This window comes from Talpa occidentalis, unplaced genomic scaffold (assembly GCF_014898055.3).
Source record: "Talpa occidentalis isolate TD23 unplaced genomic scaffold, MPIMG_talOcc4v2.1 talOcc4.2, whole genome shotgun sequence".
Taxonomy (NCBI): domain Eukaryota; kingdom Metazoa; phylum Chordata; class Mammalia; order Eulipotyphla; family Talpidae; genus Talpa; species Talpa occidentalis.
The window spans coordinates 33,405,852-33,412,740 of NW_023602073.1; the positions used below are offsets into that span (position 1 = coordinate 33,405,852).

At 49.8% G+C, this 6,889-nt stretch overlaps 1 pseudogene; it reads left to right on the top strand.

The window, feature by feature from the left end:
* The first annotated feature begins 1,464 nt into the window (after window positions 1-1,464).
* On the top strand, window positions 1,465-5,782 carry LOC119252010 (class I histocompatibility antigen, Gogo-B*0201 alpha chain-like; annotated as a pseudogene).
* Window positions 5,783-6,889: the final 1,107 nt, after the last annotated feature.

Below are 6,889 nucleotides of genomic sequence, written 5' to 3' on the forward strand. Positions count from 1 at the left end.
ATTAACACTATATAGCTATATAACCCATAGTGAAACAATAGGTAACTTTTTAAAAAAATCATACAATTGGGCCTCCCTGGTGGAACAGCGGTTGAGCGCTGGGTTGCGAAGCTGCCCCCAGCCTCTGCAGCAGCCTCTGCAGCGCCGGTTCGATCCCTGGCTGCCAGGCGAGGGTCCCAGATGGCCTGCAGACCTCTCCTGCCGTCCGCTGCTCCCCTCAGCAGTGTACTTCTGTTCTTCTGCCTGTTCTGCTCCCTGCTCTGGCTCTCGTGAATTCTCTCACCCTCCTGCGCTTCTGACAATAACCAGTGCTTGTATAAATAAATAAATAAATAATAATCATACAATTGTACAAGATCCATTAATATACAAGAGAGGCCTATGGAGTTAATATAACAGAATAGGAAATATTCAATGACATTGTTTCAGGTTTCACTTTGCAAATAATTTTTGAGAAAATATTACTTATATAGTTATGATTTAGTATGAAAGTTGAAACAAAGTTGAATATTCATAATCTGAAAAGGTTATTAAAATACTATTCCTACATATTTCCATGAGATTGTATATTTTTTCATGGATTTCAAGCAAAACATTCAATGTAGAAGAAACTGAAAACTAAAAGATCTTCTAATGAGACAAAAATGACACTTGCAAAAATATAAAATGTGAAAGTTCCCCTCTTTTAATTATCCTTATATTTACAGAAAGTTATTTTCTTAAAAATGCTTTGTTAGGGCCTCCCTGGTGATGCAAGGGGTTAAGACACAACCTATGAAGCTACCTGCAGCCACTGCAGCATGAGTTCAATCCCTGGCCAGGGAGCCACCCCACATAGTACAGCAGACCTCTGCAGTCTAGCCCCCTGCTCCCCTCAGCAGTGTGTTTCAGTACATCTGCCTGATGTGCCCCCCTCTCTGTCTCTGGTGAATCCTTTTACCCCAAGCATCTCTGGCCTGCACCCCACCTTTTCTATGCATAAATAAATAAATCTTTAAAAAAATGCTTTGTTAGCATACATTGGTTATTAACATTCTAAAGTAAAGAAGTAATACCATCTTAAAAAGCCTTTATTCTAGTAAAGTATTTAAAGCTCTAACCCACATAGAAAATTATACATGGGATCCGTAATAGTTTCTGAGACTGTAGAGACATCCTGAAAGAAAAATGTTTGAGAATCGCTGACCCAATTCCTGGGCCTGGATTCAGGGAGGCAACAGTGTGACAAAGGTCTTGGTGCAGGAGAGGAGGGTCTCGGGGTGTGGCTCTCAAGGTCTCAGTCCCCAGGGCGCTGTCTGGGGCTGGAAGTTGACTGTCGGGGCTTCCTCACCTCCCCAGTTTCACTTCTCACCTCCTTCCTGGATACTGGTGACTCACCCCAGGGCTCACTCCCCATTGCCTGGAGGTCTCCAGAGCAGCCAATCAGCAGCCTCGCGGCTCCCGTTCCAAAGCCCTCACCCGCCCGCCGGGACTCCGTCTCCCCAGCCTGGGTGGAGGCAAGTCCTGGGGGATGGGGGGCGCAGCCCTCCTGCTCCTGCTCGCGGTGGCCGCAGCCCCGAGGGAGACCCGGGCGGGTGAGTGCGGGTCGGGAGGGGACGGGGCGCTCCCAGAGGCGGGGGCGTGGGAAAGGCGCGACCTCGCCGCCGCCCTAGTTGTCTCCCCACCTCGGCCCGCCCCGTCCTGGCCCCTTTCCGTCCCCCCGAGACCCCAGCCTCCTCTGGCCCCCCGAGTCCCGGCCATTTTCGTCCCGCAGCCGCTTTTCACTCACACTCGTCTTTCACCCACTTTCTGTCTCGTGGGCGCCCCCTGGGTCTCGAGCCCCCGAAAGGGGAGAAGAATAGCCCGGGTCTCCCCTCCCGCCCCCAGGCCCCCACTCCATGAGGACTTTCCACACCGCGATGTCCCGGCCCGGCCTCGGGGAGCCCCGGTACATCGCCGTGGGCTACGTGGACGACACGCAGGTCGGGTGGTTTGACAGCGACTCTCCGGGCCAGAGAGTGGAGCCGCGGGCGCCCTGGGCGGAGCAGACAGGGCAGGAGGAGTGGGACTGGAGGACGAAGATCGTAAGGCAGAACATAGTGTGGTTCCCAGCGCAGCTGGACTCCCTGCGTGGCCTCTACAACCAGAGCGAGACCGGTGAGCTGGCGCGGGTCCGGGCCGGGTCAGCACCCCCATCCCCACGGACGGGGGGGTCGCTCAGGGTCTCCCCCTCCAGGCTTCTCTGCAACCTGCCAGGGAACAGCCCGCGGGACTTTCACCCCATTTCCTTCTGTTTAGTTTATTCCCGGCGGGAGGTCGGGGTGACCCTGGGGTGACCACGGGGTAACGCGGGGTAACGCGGGGGCTGTGTGTGGGGGGGGCGGGGACAGGCTCTCACACCCTCCAGAGGATGTCTGGCTGCAACGTGGGCCCCTACGGGCATCTCCTCCGCGCGTACAGACAGTTCGCCTACAACGGCACCGATTACCTGGCCCTGAACGAGGACCTGCACTCCTGGACCGCGGTGGACACAGCTGCTCAGATCACCCGGCGCGAGTGGGAGGCCCAGGGTGAGGCAGAGAAATTCAGGAACTTTGAGAAGGGCAAGTACTTGAGGTGGCTGCGCAGATTCCTGGAGCACGGGAAGGAGACTCTGCAGCGCACGGGTAAGAGGGGCCTGGAGGCCTCCCGGTCCCCCCCTGCCTGGAGTCACTGCGGGAAATGAGTCCTCTCTCTAGTCCTGAGAGGGGGGCTCCCCTGGGTTTCATGTTCTGCGCTAGAGAGACTCCCAGAGACTCCTGCTTCTCCTGGAGGACAGTGAAGGAATCCAGACTCTCCTGAGAAAGACAGACAGTCCCTGACATCACCCGTCACCGGGTCCTTTTGACCAGGGGCCTGTTTGAGAACCACGAGTTTCTCTCTCAGTCTTGTTTCTGTTCTGAGAACATTTTCAGTTATGTGATTCCTGCTTTTCTGTGTCATTCACCTTCCACCCAGGTCAGGAATAAAAAGTCTGTGTTCCACTCCCTCTGCTTCATCCTACCCTGGGCTTTCATCCTCATTCTAGAACTTTCTAAGGAATAGGAGAATCCTACAGATTTTTTTTTTTTTTTTTTTTTTTTTTACAATTTATGCTTCTAGCTGTTACAGGGCAAACCCCGATATAAAATGGGGTTTCCTGACTGTGGGTCCCCACCCTTGCGATTAAAGGGGACTTCTTAATGTTAAACTGCAGACACACACAAAAGGTTGATGAAAGGTTTATATACACAGGAAGGGGAATGGGAAATGAATAACTCAGGGAGAAAAAGAGGGAGATAAGTTTGTAAATGCATCCTACCCATTCCGCTGACCTGGAATCCCAGTGACCCACAGAGGTGGCGAAAACCTAGCACGCCTGGTGGCCAAGCCAGTGACTCCCGGCCACATGACCAGTTAAATACCGAAATGGAGAGCCCAGTTGCTTAACTCCACCCTCAGGTCCTCACAACCTTCCCTTTAGTGATCATGGAATTTGTATGGAGTTTGCTCAGGGCATCCTTCACCCCTGTCATTCCTGCCACACCAGTTGTCTTGTCCATTGTGAGGATGGTCTCATGAGGAGTCCTCAGTGTCCATGGAGGAAACACAAAGTGAGTTTTCTGATTTACCACCTCAGATCCCCCAAGGACACATGTGACCCACCACCCCACCTCTGAGTATGAGGTCACCCTGAGGTGCTGGGCCCTGGGCTTCTACCCTGCGGACATCACCCTGACCTGGCAACGAGATGGGGAGGACCTGACCCAGGAGATGGAGCTGGTGGAGACCAGGCCTGGGGGAGATGGAACCTTCCAGAAGTGGGTGGCTGTGATGGTGCCTTCTGGAGAGGAGCAGAGATACACGTGCCACGTGCAGCATGAGGGGCTGCTGGAGCCCCAAGTCCTGAGATGGGGTGAGGAGAAGGATGTGGGCACTGAGGCTGTTCTCAGGGCCATCAGGATCCCTTCTGGAGCCCTTCAGAGGGTCAGGATAAGGTCTAGGGCTCAGGGTATGATCTTCCCTTCCCTTCCAGTGCCCCCTCCTCAGTCCTCCATCCCACCGCGGGCATCATTGCTGGCCTGGTTCTCCTTGGAGCTGTGCTCACTGGAGCTGCGGTGGCTGCAGCTGTGATGTGGAGGAAGAAGCACTCAGGTAGGGAAGGGAGTGGGGGATCTTGTCCACTGGGGGCTTCCATGTCCCAGGGAGAACTTGTCTTGCCTGGTTAATGGGAAGTACCATCCACACACATGTGTGTTGCCCAGAGGGCATTTGGTCCAGTCCCCCCTCACCTCCTTTCTTCATTTTTCCCAGTCCTGACCTGGGTCTTTAGTCCCAGTTCTGAAAACTTCCCTGTTGTGCAGGATTAAAAGATTCCTTTAGGTCTTCTGACCTGACTGCTCCCTGGTCTCACATGATGTTTCTTCCCACAGGAGGACAAGGAGGAAGCTACACTCAGGCCGCAGGTAAGTGTGGACCGGGGTTTGATCCCTGAGTCCCTGGGGACAGTGTAAATGGACTCCATGGAGGAGTCACCCTCATCAGTCCCTGCTGTGGTCTCATCTTTGACCAGGTTCTGTTTTGCTCTCAACCAGGCAGCAGCAGTGCCTAGGACTCTGATGTGTCTCTCAGCCCCTAAGGATCTTTTACAATGAACCTGATGAGGCTCCTGTTGTGCACACCCTGGACAGCAGTGGGATAGTGTCACTGTTGTTCTTAACAGTGATATTGAGCATTTGTTCATATTTTTATTTTTTTATGTCTACATAAGTTGCTATGTCTATAAATAATATTAAATAAAATATAAATAAAAAGATTTATTTATTCATGCATAAGAACTGGGGTATAGGCCATATGCACGGGAGGTGATAAGATTCACTAGAGACAGAGCGGGGAACAGAACAGGCAGACTGATGAAATATACTGCTGAGGGGAGCAGCGGGTGAGACAGGAGAGGTCTGCCGGGCCGTGTGGGATTCTTGCCCACCAGCCGGGATGGAACCTGCACTGCAGAGGCTGCGGACAGCTTCACAGTGCTGCGCTCAACCACCAGCGCCACCAGGGGAGGCCTGGAAGTCAATTTTTTTTTTTTTTTTGCTATATTTATAACACTGTTTTTGTCCTTATTAAAATTGGGTTATTTCTTGCTGATCATTGAATTTTAAACATTATTTGTAAATTCTTGATACTGTCCTTTATCAGTTTTGTGATATGCAAATGTTTTCCCCCACTCTGTGACCTGAATTCCTTTAATGATGGGAAAACAAGCATTATTGTCCAGACAGAAGCAGGGATATATTTTTTTAGAAGAGAAAAAATAAATTGCTAATTGGTTTTGAGCAGCTACTGGCTGACTGGGATGTTGGGGGATGGAAGGGAATGACTTACTTATGCGTATCCTTGAGTGTTACTTAAATGTCCTTGCATGAGCATGAAATATGCTTTCAAAAATAAATTTACACTTCATTCCTCAATTTATAAAACTCTTCACACATCATGTCCAAATCACGCGTTAAGACCAGACTGGCACGTGGGTTACAAGTGAGGGACCAGCGCATCATATTCGCACGTCATGGTTTCTCTTGGGTCACTCTGGTGTTGTCCATTCTGTGGGTGTTGGACAAATGTATAATGACCTGTGTCCATCGTGAGAATATCATGCAGAGTATTTTCACTGCCCCTAATGTCTTCTGTGCTCCAAGGAAGCAAAAGCAAAAAGAAACCAATGGAATCACATGAGACTAAAATGATTCTACATAGTGAGGGAAACTCATTAAAATGAAAAGACAACATCAAGTTGGAGAAAATTTTGCACATCATCAATCCAAAAAGGACTTACTATCCAAGATCTACAAAGAACTGCAAAACAAGAAAACAACTCTATAAAAATAGGGGCAGAGGAGCTAAATAGATACTTTTGTAAAGACATACAGATGGCCAATAAGTACATGGATAAATGTTTGTCATGTGCTGTCAGGAAAATGCCAATTAAAACCACAATGAGTTACTACTTTACACCTGTGAGAATGACCCATTGAAGGGTGTGGGGGAAAAGGAAATCTTTCTGGTACATGGTGGGTGGGAATGAAGTCTGGTCCTGTTAGTGGTCAGAATGAGGGTTTCCCAGGACCCTCAAACCTGTACACTACATGGGATCTTCATCAGCTGAATAAAGAGAAAACATACTCTAAAGCATAAGACCTTCAATAGAAAAGAACTTCAATAAAATTAGTGTGCAATAGAGAATTAGTGTGCAACAGAGAGAAGAGAAAGAATATAGTTAGAATAGTTCGCAAGTGAAGCATCCAAAGCTACCTGTCCCTCATGGGTAAATACCCAGTGAAAGAGAGTTGGCCCAAAGCAGGCCCACTGGGGCCCGAAAGCCTGCCACAAGGCTAAGGCACCTAATGGTAGAGACCCATGGGACAGGGGAAGAGGGGCCAGTCTGAAAGGAAAAGAGCAAAATCAAAATCCAAATCAAGATAACAGCTGCCATTATCAGCCTCTCACCCAAGTCTTTGTCTCTTTCACGTGTCTCTTGCTGTGTCCCCAATTCCCTGGCACAAGTCCAAGCTTGAGGAACAAGCCTGGCTTCTTCTTCACATGTCTTTCTGCTCCATGCGCCTCCTCTAGTCTTTCCTCATCTTACTCCACATCTTCCTCCTCTTCCTTAGCTTCTCATCCTTCTCAGCCCCACGTTTCCTTGGGTGAAGGATCCTGGAACCTCTCTTTTCGATGGGTAGCATAGAAAACAAATGAAGGTTCCTCAAAATATTCAAAATAGACCTGTCCCATGGTCAAGCATTCCATTCCTTGGTATTTATCCAAAGAAGGTAAAACACTGCAGCACTGGCTATCATAACCAAGCAATGGAGACAACTTAAGTGCCCAA